The following is a 13,883-nucleotide window of genomic DNA, read 5'->3' as shown; positions in this document are numbered from 1 at the left end:
ATGTGAAATAGGTGTTTTGGGGGTAAAACAAGAAGTAGTTTAAAGGATGTGTAAGATTTGGCAAGCGTGGCCAGAGGACAACTGGTAAGCCAAATTCAACCATAAGGTCAGTGGAGCTCAAGAGCTTATGGGGAGAGCAATGAAAATTCAGTTTTAGACTAGAGAATTCTAAGATGAGATATGAATATATATGATGAAACACTTAATTTGAGATTTTAAAGTTTATATCAGTGCTATCACCTTTAATACCATTAGAGTTGCATTGGAAAAAAATAGCATTATGTATAAGATTAACATAAGTTAAGATTTTATGGAGTGATTGTTGAAAAAATGTTTCTGCGTGAGACTTCATTTGCCTTTTATTTTTCTCTGCATTTACTTGCTTTAAAACAATTAATAGAAGCCATCAATTGATATGCATTGTTTTGTCTCTATCCAATGTTTGAGATATACATTATATATCTCACAATTGGGTAGAGACAAAAATTTGTGTGTGTGTGTGTGTGTGTGTGTGTGTGTGTGTGTGTGTGTGTGTGTGTTTTCTATCTACTGGGAAGTTAGGGAAAGAGAAAGAACACGAGGGAGCTTTTTATTTTTATTTTTTAAATTTTTTTAACGTTTATTTATTTTTGAGACAGAGAGAGACAGAGCATGAACGGGGGAGGGTCAGAGAGAGGGAGACACAGAATCGGAAACAGGCTCCAGGCTCCGAGCTGTCAGCACAGAGCCCGACGCGGGGCTCGAACTCACGAACCGCGAGATCATGACCTGAGCCGAAGTCGGCCGCTCAACCGACTGAGCCACCCAGGCGCCCCCGAGGGAGCTTTTTAAAGTTTTTAATATTTGTCTTTATAATGCACTTTCAAAATTCCGCCTTTGTTTTCCTCATTTTTGTGCTACATAATCTACTGCTTTCAGAGATGTGTGAGTGATATAAGTTATTTTTCAAGAAGAAACTCTTGAGAGAGTACCATTTTTGAACACTTTTCCCACTTTTTGAGTCCCATCTTTCAGTGAACCCAAACCTTTCTCAGTCTGTTACTCTCATGCTTTCCTATTGTACTTTCAGTCTTTTCCGTCACTTATTTGCCCCCTCATTTCTGTATTTCACATTTTTCTCATGTGCTTCCCTAGGTATTGGAGATAAGATGATAGATCTACATGATCCATTCTTGGTGCCTCAACCCTTTTCCTGATTTTTTTCCTTGTTATGATAAAGCATTGTTATCTTTGCTAAGTTTCGCTTAGAAACAAATATTAATTTTTGGAGCAACAAATTCAGTCATTATCAGTTTATTATGTGACTGTCATGTTTGATAATTTGGTTCTTCAAAATAGTTTGATTTAAAAAATATGCCTTATGTGGCACCTAGGTGGCTCAGTTGGTTGAGCATCCAACTCTTGGTTTCAGCTCAGGTCATGATCTCATGGTTCGTGGGTTCGAGCCTGGTGTTAGGCTCTGGGCTGACAGCACAGAGCTGCTTGGGATTCTGTCCCTCTCTCTCTCCTGCATGTGCGTGCTCTCCATCTCTCTCTCAAAATAAGTAAACTTAAAAAAAAATAATACCTAAATAAAATGTGCCTTATCTTTTTAAACAGAATGAGGCAGACAGAAATTTAAAAAAAAAAAAAAAAAAAGATCAAATGGACACTTCCCTGAAAAGATATATCATCAATTCCTAGGAATTGGTGCTCAGAGGAATAAAATTTTACTCCCTGCTCTTCTTTTGTGAGTGATTTAGAAAAGGGAGTCATGACAGAATCTGTGTCTAGCCCAGAAGATAACTGCAGATGGTTATTAACCTTAAGTGGGCCCATCATACTTCCAGGCAGTCATACATTGTGTCCCCAGGTCTATACTCTCCTGGATGACCATTTTAAAATCTTCTCTCTCATCAAACCTTCCTCACCTCATCCTCATCCATCCTGTCAGATGATAATTTTGTTTTTAAGGTTACTGAGGAAATAGAAATAGAAAAAAGCTTCCATGTGCTCCTGATATACACCAACTCACTTAGCTGCATCTATATCAGTTTAGGTTTTCCATTACTATGAATAAACTGCCAGTTTGCTTATTACAAAGCATGTCTTCCCCATGTCTTGCACTACATTCCATCCTCTTCTCAAAGATACTGTTTCTAACAGGTCTCCCTTTTCCTTTATTGCTGTTGTTTTGGGTGTTGGGATGGCTCTCCAATGTAGATTTTTCATGAGCCAACAAGCATGCTGTTAATTCTGCCATATTTAAAATATCTTTTTTTGAATGCACTTTTCCATTTCTTTTTACTGCAAATTTCTTTGAAGAAGTTGTCTAATCTTGTTACTCCATTAACTCTTTTCATTCTCTCTTGAACCCACTTGAACTCACAAAGCTAACCAGGCTTTAACCCCTACCATTCCACCATGATTAAATCTACTGCATAGATCAGTCTGCATCCTACTAGACCTAGCATTATTACTCAACATATTCGCTCCCTCCCTTTCTTTTGAAACTCTTTCTTTACTTGGCTTCTAGAAAATACCTGATTGGATTTTCCTCCCATGTTTCTGGCAAATTCTTTTGTCTCTCTCTCTCTTTTTTTTTTTTCATCTTTCACTTCTCTCTAACCTCTAAATTTAGGAGTGCCCCAGGGCTCAGTTCTTACTTGCCTATTTTTCTAGCTATACTTACTCTTGGTAAGATCTCATCTCATGAATACTGTCCAGTATGCTGATGGCTATCAGATTTATATCTTTAACCCTATCTCTGCCCTGTGAACTCTGCATTCATATGCAACTGCCTACTAGACACCTCTGCTGGGAAGGTTAATAATCACATCAAACCTAATAAGTCTGAGATAAACTTCTGATACTCCCTCAAAGTCTGTTCCTTTGGTTTTCTTACTCATTTCAGAAATGGCAACTTTGTGCTTCTAATTCTGTAGGCAGTAAACCTGAAGGCATTCTTTCACTTCTTTTTGTCTTCATACCCACATCTAATCTGTCAGCAAATGCTCTTGACTCTGGGTATCTGAAATCACTTTCACTCATGCACTACAACCCTCATTTCTCACCTGTCTTATTGCGGTAACCTGCTAAGTATTCAATCTGTTCTCAATACAGTGGCCAGAATACTGCTATTGAAATGTGGATTGCATTACATTACTCCTCTAATTGAAACCCTGTCAGTGCTCTGTTTTAGTGTTGTACCATTTTAAATCTCTTTACTTAATTCTGTATTTCCCTACCATAATGGACGACAGCTTCTATGGTCTTTCTGTTTATCCCTAAGACACAAGTGTTTGACTAAGACATTATTCATTATTAATGGCAATAACTAATACCTCCTCCTAGTAATAGTGATCCTGGTTTTTGTTAAGCAGGAGCAAATGATGTAGGCACCAGTGGATAGCCTAGGATATACATCACAGGGATATATATCTCTGTGAACTCAGTGAGAAAAATGGAGCCAAGTGCATTTCTGACAGGTATAAAGCTAAATTGAAAGTAATGTTTCTGGTCAAATACAGTTCAATAAATTAAACATTGTACAGTTTTAAATATGTTTAAGCTTATAACACTTCAAGACAGCTATTTTGAAGGCAAGAGTTCTTACACTTCCCATTTTGCTTTTTTGATTTGAAAGTAATGATTTATTTATTCTGATAGGTGTTGTTTTAGTTGTCATTAACACTGCAAAATTTTGGGATAGCATTTCATTGTTGTGGGGGAAAAATCACTTCGGTTGTGTGCACATGGTGACATCCTCTCATTTGTCTCCCAGCTTCTAGATTTATCCTCCTTGCTACAGTTAGCATCTCCTCATCTGTTAAATTGCTTCTTGTTAGCTCATTGGCATTAGTGTTAGCTCTTAGATAATTTATCTTCATCTGTAAATAAGAATCTTTAGACATCATCTGGTTCAGTTATTTTTCATTGTGCATGTTTTTAGGGTCATAATACTAAAATGTAAAAGACCTTTAAAAGCTAGTGATTAATATTATGTATGTGTGTATATATATATATATATATATATATATATATATATATACACACATGTACATTACATATATATAAGCATGCACATGATATGTGTACACATATGTGCATGTGTGTGTATACCACATATATGTAAACATATATAAATAATCTTACACAAAAGAATTCTCTTCCATGTAGTAGAAATAACTTGGAATATCATCACTCTGTCACCTGAGAGTTTAGACAAATAGGAAGAAGTTTGTTAGTGTAGTTACTTACTATTACCTGTGCAGAAGAAAAAAAAAGGAGAGGGTTGGAGTTAAGATGGCTGAGAAGTAGGGGGACTCTGGGCTTTCCTCATCCCTCTGCGGAGGACTGACCAGTGGGAAAGAGCAGCCAAAACACAACAGCAGAGTGTACACAGCATACACCAAAAATACTTCCTGAAGTGCCAGGCCCTGGGCAGTGTATGACCCCTTTTTAATATAGCAGCACTCTCGGGTACAGGAAACACACCAAGCTTTTAAAACATACAAACAACAGAAACTTAGCCAAAATGACAAGATAGAGGAACTCTCCCCAAAAGAAGGTTTAAGAAGGAATCAAAGCTAGGGACTTGGCTCAAAACAGATATAAGCAATATATCTGAACAAGAATTTAGAACAACATTCATAAGAGTAATAGCTGGGCTTGAAAAAAACATAGAAGACACGAGGGAAACCCTTGCTGCAGAGATCAAAGACCTAAAAACTAGTCAGGCTGAAATAAACAGTGCTATAACTGAGATGCAGTACTGACTGGATACAGTGACAATAAGGATTTAAAAAGCAGAGGAGAGAATAGGTAATGTAGAAGATAAAATTATGGAAAATAATGAAGCTGAAAAAAAGGGAGATATAATTATTAGATCAGGGGAAACTTGGAGAACTTAGTGATTCCATAAAACAAAACAATATTCATATCATAGGAGCCCCATAAGAAGAAGAGTGGGGAAAAAGGGGCAGAAGGTTTATTTGAACAATTTATAGCTGAGAACTTCCCTAATCTGGGGAAGGAAACAAGCATTCAAGTCCAAGAGACACAGAGAACGCTCCTCAAACAACAAAAACAGCTCAACACCATGACATATCAGAGTGAAACTTACAAAATACAAAGATAGAGAATCCTGAAAGAAGCTAAAGACGAAAGGTCCTTAACCTAAGGATAGATATATAATGTTAGCAGAAGACCAGTCCACTGAAATTTGGCAGGCCAGAAGGGAGCGGCAGGAAACATTTAATATGTTGAATGGGAAAAATGTGTAGCCAAGACTTCTTTATCCAGCAAAGCTGTCATTCAGAATAGGAGACAGAAAGAGTTTCCCAGACAAACAAAAACTAAAGGAATTTGTGACCACTAAACTGGCCCTTACAAGAAATTTTAAGGGGGACACTCTGAGTGCAGGAAAAAAAAAAAAAAGAGCAAAGCAACTAAGACTACAGAGGAACAGAGAACACCACCAGAGACACCAGCTCTACAGGTAACACAATGGCACTAAATCCATATCTCAATAATCACTCTGAATATAAATGGACTAACTGCTCTAATCAAAAGACATAGGATATCAGAATAGATAAAACGAGATCCATCTATATGCTATGCACAAAAGACTCATTTAGACCCAAAGACACCTGCATTGAAAGTGAGGGGATGGAGAACCATCAGTCATGCTGAAGGATGTCAAAAGATAACTGGAGTAGCCATACTTATATCACTAATTAGATTTTAAAATAAAGACTGTAACAAGAGATGAATGAAGAAGAGCATTATATAATAATTAAGGGGTCCATCCATCAAGATTTAACAGTTGTATATATTTGTGCCCCCAACTTGATGGTATCCAAATATATAAATCAATTAGTCACAAACATAAACTCATATAATAGTAGGCGGCTTCAGCACCCCACTTACAGCAATGGACACATCATCTAAGCAGAAAATCAACAAGGAAACAATAGGTTTGAATGACACACTGGATTGGTCGGACTTAACAGATATGTTTAGAACATTTCATCCTGAAGTAGCAGAATACACATTCTTGAGTGTACATAGAACATTCTCCAGAATAGATCATATACTGGGTCACAAATCAGCCCTCAACAGGTACAAAAAAATGGAGATCATACCTTTCATATTTTCAGATCAAAACAGTATGAAACTTGAAATCAACCACATGAAAAAATTTGCAAAGTCCTCAAATACATGGAGATTAAAGAACATACTACTAGAGAATGAACAGGTCAACCAGGAAATTAAAGAAGTTTAAAAAAATGGAAGCAAATGAAAACATGACAGTCCGAACCCTTTGGGATATAGCAAAGGCAGTCATAAGTGGAAAGTACATTGCAATTCAGGCCTATCTCAAGAAGGAAGAAAGGTCCCAAATACACAAGCTAACCTTACATCTAAAGGAGCTAGAAAAAGAGAAGCAAATGAAGCCCAAAGTCAGCAGAAGAAGGGAAATTCTAAAGATTAGAGCAGAAATAAACAATATACAAACAAAAAACAGAACATATCAATGAAGCTAAAAGCTGTTTTTTTGAAGGAATAAACAAAATTGGTAAACCCCTAGCCAGACTTACCAAAAAGAAAAGAGAGATGACCTAAATATATAAAATCATGAATGAAAGATATTACAACCAATACCACAGAAATATAATTATTAGAGAATACTATGAAAAATTATATGCCAATAAAATGGAAAAATTCCTAGACACTAACACTGTCAAAACTCAAACAGGAAGAAATACAAAATTTGAACAGGCCCATAACTAGCAAAGGAATTGATTCAGTTATCAAAAATCTCCCAACACAGAAGAGTCCTGGGCCAGATGGCTCTCCAGGGGAAATCTACCAGATATTTAATAGAAGATATATAATACCTATTCTTCTCAAGCTGTTCCAAAAAATAGAAATGGAAGGAAAGCTTCCAGGCTCATTCTGTGAAGCCAGCATTACCTTGATACCAAAGCCAGAGAAAAACCCCACCAGAAAGGAGAATTTATAGTCCAATATCCCTGATGAACTTGGATGAAAAAATTCTCAACAAGATACTAACAAATCAAATCCAACAGTACATTAAAACAATTATTCACCATGATCAAGTGGGATTTACTCCTGGCTGCAGGGCTGGTTCAATATTTGCAAATCAATCAATGTGATACACAACATTAATAAAAAAGGATAAAAGAACCATATGACCCTCTTAATAGATGCAGAAAAAGCATTTGACAAAATACAGAATCATTTCTTGATAAAAACCCTCATGAAGGTAGGGAGAAAAGGAACATACCTCAACATCATAAAGGCCATATACAAGAGACCCACAGCTGATATCCTCCTCAATGGGAGCTTTCCCCTAAGGTCAGGAACGCGACAGAGATGTCCACTCTCACTCTGTTGTTTAATATAGTACTGGAAGTCCTAGTCATTTGGCAAGAAAGAAGACTTTCAGTCTTTCCAGTTGACAGGATACTCTGCATGGAAAACCCAAAAGACTCTACCAAAAAACTGCTAGAACTGATTATGAATTGGCAAAGTTGCAGGATATAAAGTCAACGTACAGAAATCAGTTGCATTTCTGTACACCAAGGATGAAGCAGCAGAAAGTGAAATCAAGGAATTGATCCCATTTATAATTGTACCCCAAACTCTAAGATATCTAGGAATAAACCTAATCAAAGAGGTAAAAGATTTGTATAGGAAACTATAGAAAGCGTATGAAAAAAACTGAAGAAAATACAAAGAAATGGAGAAACAGACCATGCTCACGGATTGGAAGAACAAATATTGTTAAAATATCTATTCATCCAAAGCAGTCTATACATTCAGTACAATTCCTATCAAAATAACACCAGCATTCTTCCCAGAGCTAAGACAAACAATTCTAAAATTTGTATGGAACTATAAAAGACCCCAAATAGCCAAAGTAGTGTTGAAAAAGAAAACCAAAGTTGGAGGCATCACAGTTCTTAACTGGAAGCTGTATTACAAAGCTGCAATCATAAAGGAAAAAAACAAAAACAAAAAACAAAGCTGCAATCAAGACAGTGTACAGAAACAAACATGTAAGTCAATGGAACAGAAGAGCACTCAGAAATGGACCCACAAATGTATGGCCAACTAATCTTTGACAAAGTAGGAAAGAGTATCCAATGGAAAAAAGTCTCTTCAGCAAATGGTGCTGGGAAAACTGGACAGTGACATGCAGAAGAATGAAACAGGACCACTTTCTTATACCATACACAAAAATAAATTCAAAGTGGATGAAAGACCTAAATTGAGTCAGGAAACTACCAGAATCCTACAGAAGAATACAGGCAGCAACCTCTTTGACCTAGGTTGCAGCAACTTCTTACTAGACATGTCTCTGGAGGCAAGGGAAACAAAAGCAAAACGAACTATTGGGACCTCATCAAGATAAAAAGCTTCTGCACGACAGAGGAAACAACAAAACTAAAAGGCAATCCATGGAATGGGAAAAGATAAAATGATATATCAGATAAAGGATTAGTAATTCAAAACTTATAAAGACCTTATCAAACTCAACACCTGAAAAACAAATAATCCATGAAGAAATTGGCAGAAGACATGAATAGACATGTTTCCTAAGAAAACACACACACACAATGGAATATTACTTGGTGATCAAGAAGAATGAAATCTTGGCATTCACAACAATGTGGATGGAACTAGAGTGTATTATGCTAAGCGAAATAAGTCAGAGAAAGACAAACATGTGATTTCATTCATATGTGAAATTTGGGAAACAACAGTTGAACATAGGGAAAGGGAAGAATAAGAAAACAAGAGAGGGAGGCAAACCTTAAGAGACTCTTAAATACAGAGAAAAAATACTGAGTGTTTCTGGAGGGGAGGTAGGTGGGGATGGGCTAAATGTGTGATGGGTGTTAAGGAGAGCACTTGTTGGGGTGAGTACTGGGTGTTAAGTAAGTGATGAATCACTGGGTTCTACTCCTGAAACCGGTACTACACTCTATGTTAACTAACTTGAATTCAAATTAAAAAATAATAAATAAAAAAAAAAAAAGTGGGGGGAGTGGGAGAAAGGAGAGTTGTATTATGGATAAAAGCCAGTACTGGTTAGTGTATCAAGAGACTGGAGATTGACTCATAATATTCTTTCCATGTGGAACAGATCATAAGATAAAACAGATTGTTTTTTAAGCTAAACTTAGACCTCCTACAAGTTATTGTTATACCCCTAGGTGGCTAGTCTTCTCTACTACATTCCATTTTTGTGTGTTCAGGATGGGACTTCTTTCTCTAAAGAGAAGTGAAATTCAGTACGTTCATACTGAGAAATAGAAATGGCTTGAGGGATTGGATAAAATACTCTCGTTATCAGAAGCATTAGACATCTGAATGTGAGGACTTTGCTGTTCTTCCCTTTCTAGCATCCTATATTCATTTTTAAGTTACTTTTATAATGTTTATTCAGGCTGCATTGTAAAATAATCAGCAATCTAGGTTCTATCTGTATTCTGTATACCTACTGTGGAAAGCCTGTCTTTATCAGGAAACCATTTGTATATATATTCACTCAGCTGGGGTTGGTGTCTTCAAAGTAGAGAGTAAGTTTTTTGTGTGTGTCATTGCTTATATGTTTCTAGTACTCCTGACAGGGCCAACACAGTGGTAGAAGCCAGCACTGATTTACAGGGCCACTGACATCAGGGCCATGTGGCATTGATTGCTTCTCTTTGACCTTAGAAATTTGGATGGCTACTCATTGAAAGCCTCAAATATTAGTAACTCCTAATTTAAGTGAACTTCTGAGTGGTCCTAGGAAGTCCTCCATAGTCATTCTTACCCATATAATCCCTCCAGAGGCCCTTCCTTAAAACAAAACAACCCAAAATATGAAGTTAACTTCCTTTGAGCTAAGTACACAGAGTATCAACTAATGTGAGCCAGCTGTATAAACAAATGTGTCACTTTCCCATTGTTTTCCTTTCCATTGCTCTTTCAGTCATCTCATGGCCTTTCTCTCTATAGTAATTATCCTACATACTCTACATAAGCATGCGGGTCTTATTTTGTTTTGTTTTGTTAAAAACAGCTTTCAGAATGTAATTAACATACTATACAATTCATCCATTGAAAGTGTGTATAGTTCAGTAGTTTTTAGTATATTAGTAGATATGTACAACCATCACCACAAACAACTTTAGAACGTTTTTACCACCTGAAGAAGAAACCCAGTACCCGTCTTCCCCCACTTCCCTCTCTCAGCCCTAAGCAACCACTAATGTCCTTTATGTCTCTAGAGATTTCTTAATTTGTGCTTTTCTTATGAATGGAATAGTGTGGTATGCAGTATTTTGTGACTGACTTCTTCCCTTAGCATAATGTCTCCAAGGTTCATCTAGAAGGTTCTTTCATGTTGTAGTATGGATAAGTACTCTGTTCCTTTTTATGATTAATACTCCATTATGTGGATATACCACAATTTGTTTACATATTTATCTGGTGATAGACACTTGGATTGTTTCTACCTTTTAAAAATCTGTTTAAATTTTTTTAATTTTTACTTTTTTTTAGAGAGCATGTGCAAGCAGTGGGGAGGGGCAAGAGGGAGAGTGAGAGAGAGAGAATGAATCCCAAGCAGGCTCCCCACTCAGCATGGAGTCCAACTCGGGGCTCAATTCCATGACCCTGGGATCATAACCTGAACTGAAATCAAGTGATGCTCAACCTACTGAACCACCCAGGCTTCCTGTTTCCACCTTTTGGCTATTATAAATAATGGTGCTGTAAACATTCACATACAAGTTTCTGCATGAACATATATATTTTTTCTCTAGAATATATACCTAGAAATTGAATTGCTGAGTTTTATGGTAATTCTGTGTTTAATAGTTTGAGGAACCTTCACTGTTTTCTAAAGAAGCTTTGCCATTTTACCTTTTCATCAACAGTGTTATGAGAGTTCTCATTTCTCCACATCATCATCATCATCATATGTTGTGATCTGGCCATCCAGTAGGATGTGAAGTGCTATTTCATTGTGGTTTTGATTTGCATTCCCCTGAAGACTGATATTCCTGGGAGAAATGACTATTCACATCCTTTGCCTATTTTTAAATTATTTATCTTTTTATTACTGAGTTGTAAAGGTTCTTTATATATTCTAGATATAAATTCCTTATCAGATAAGTGGTTTGGGAACTTCTTTCACATCTTAGACTACGTCAAGTTTATGCCTCTAGCCTTTGCTGTTGATGTTCCCTTTTCCTGGAGTACTGACTCCTCCTCTTCACACAGTTCCTTCTAAACCTTTTATGCTTAGTCTGGATGTTACTTCTTCAGAGAAGTTATCTCCACCTTATCTAAAATATACTTCTTCCCTTACATCTCTCTGCCTCCCAGTGGATTTCTCTTACCACACTATACCTTACTTTGAGCTGTGTATTTTGTTCACTGCTCCCTACAATGTAATTTCTATGAGACAAAAATGCTGTCTGCCTTAGGTGGTAGACAATAATAAACGTATATTTAATGAATGGATGAATTAACATTGAATTTTTTCTCCTTTTATTTTTTCCATCATCAGACTCTATCTTCCACATCTTTGTCAGTGGACATTGGGAATTCCTTTCAGGCTAATCTGAAGTAAATTTAGAAATTTTTCTCATACCTAGAATAATCTCTGATGGGACTCATTTTTTAGAGCATCAACAGCTTTGCAGTTAGAAAGTACTTTGAGCTAGACTTCTGTATATATCATTCATGAGGTAGACACCTTTATTATAGTTGTTTTATCATTTACAAAGTGGTAGTTTATGGTTTTATAGCACATAAAAGCTATATATATAGTTGGCATTCATTTTTTTCCAAAATTGAAAAAAATAACCAAAAAAAAATACACAGCCTTTATTCTGTGATTACTTCAAATTTAATCTCTTTGTAGCTTCAATAGCTTAACTTTACTGCTTCCTCTGCTGCATTTTTACTTATCTGATAGGAAATTGATTTTCTGCCTGGCACAACATTCTCTTTCAGATACTATATAAAAGAGTAAGTTCCATGGTGATAATCATTCCCTTTAATGGAATACATCACATAATGTTAAAATCTTTATGGTCTGATTGTTCAGATATTTTTAGATGGCATTATTCATATATGAGAAAACCGATCATTTTAAATAATATGTGAGATATAATCTCTTTCTAATATCTTCCCCCACCCCAACATGAAGTAGTTTTTCCTTCTTCAATTAATGAGGAAAGGAGGGAGGATATCATACAAAATTGAATTCCAGTTAGAACTTGCTTTTCAGTTTGTAGATTTTCAGCTCTGAATGAATTCAGTATAAAATATATGTTGATCATTAGGTTCTATGTATTCATCAAAAGTCTGTGAGGACTATATTCTGTTCTTAAGTGAGAAACATGAATCTAAGCCACTGTATTAAATGTATATTATTTGCATAGGTTTGGTACTTTATAAAAGCATAAATGAAAATGCAAACCATTGGCAGTGTATTACTAATATGTTGGGGAATTGAAAGGCTTTTTGATGGGTATTATATATAAATTTATCTTGAACATTTTATAATTGCAGACTACTGCTTATAAAATAATTATTGTAGTGTATTTTCTTCAATATAAAGAAACAAATGTTAATAAAGCTTCTGAATTAGAGGTGTTAACTGAAGAACAAGGGTACCATCTTCTCTGTCTCTGGAGCTAGACATTGTGCAGTAAATGAGTAATGAAGTTCGTGGGTTTTGTAGTTACATTCTTATGATGCCAGCATATTTTATCCTAGCTCTCAAGACATGCTCGTATTTTAGATCATTCACATTAAAAGACATTGAAATTTACAAATTCACAAATACTGTAATTTGGTCGTTGGAACAATGTTCTTATTTTAACAAGATGGTTCTCATTAATCTTTATTGATTTTGTTTAATAAATTTTCATGTCCTTATTGAGTTTAATTCTTTATCCACTGATGCTTCTTTTTGCTGACACTTTGATTATTTCTGTCTTTTCAGACATTAAGTCCATGCCTGTGTCCCTGATTAATTATATCATGTCTTTTTAAATTTACAAATGGGATAACAATCCATTATACAATCCTAATAGTATAGATCAAAACTGGAATACTACCTACATTGTATGTAGAAAAACACTTTTTTTATGCAGTTTTTTTTTTCATGTTTATTTTTGGGAAAGAGGGAGAGACAGAGTGTGAGTGGGGTAGGAGCAGAGAGAAGGGGAGACACAGAATCTGAGGCAGCTCCAGGGTCTGAGCTTTCAGCACAGAGCCTGACTGCAAGGCTTGAAATCATGAACCACAAGATCATGGCCTGAACTGAGGTTGGACGCTCAACTGACTGAGCCACCCAGGCACCCCAGAAATAAGCTTTTTAAGAGAAAAAAAAAGAAGAATGAGATGAAATATAATGGCAACTATATTTTAATAAAAGAATGAAAATTACCTAATTAACACGTTGAGTAGGCCAGATTGCCTTCATTGCTAGTCTGATAAATTCAGTAAGATTTAGGATTACCATTCCTCCTCCAGTCAACTAAAAACAGAACCCCATAGGAAAAACTGTGAAAGTACTTTGAAAATATTATGATGCTACATGAAATATAATGCAGCATAATGATGGATATTGTTTGTTATGATATTAAAAGCTTTTTGTATTATGTCTTGCACATACAGTCTATATTTTTTATGATGAATTATCAACTACTAATTTAGGCCTATGTCAGATCAGACATTTTCTTAGTCTTTTTTCTTACTGTTTCTAACCTGTAATTAAGATATATTTTCTGCAGATAAAGGTAAATAGTTTATTTGACATTCTGCTGAGGAGACTGGGAGTATGAGATTATGGTTTCCTTTCA

General features: G+C 35.8%; 1 protein-coding gene and 1 long non-coding RNA gene across 5 annotated transcripts in view; one reads left to right on the top strand and one right to left on the bottom strand.

Moving 5' to 3' along the window:
- LOC122220344 overlaps window positions 1-13,883 on the bottom strand; it is an 87,028-nt gene that overhangs the window by 3,583 nt on the left and 69,562 nt on the right. The window lies entirely within an intron of this gene.
- The window catches only part of TBC1D32 (TBC1 domain family member 32), a 200,423-nt gene that overhangs the window by 128,834 nt on the left and 57,706 nt on the right, over window positions 1-13,883 (top strand). The gene's annotated exons all lie outside the window — the stretch shown is intronic.

This window comes from Panthera leo, chromosome B2 (genome assembly GCF_018350215.1).
Source record: "Panthera leo isolate Ple1 chromosome B2, P.leo_Ple1_pat1.1, whole genome shotgun sequence".
Lineage (NCBI taxonomy): Eukaryota > Metazoa > Chordata > Mammalia > Carnivora > Felidae > Panthera > Panthera leo.
This window is presented reverse-complemented; position numbering and strand designations above follow the sequence as displayed.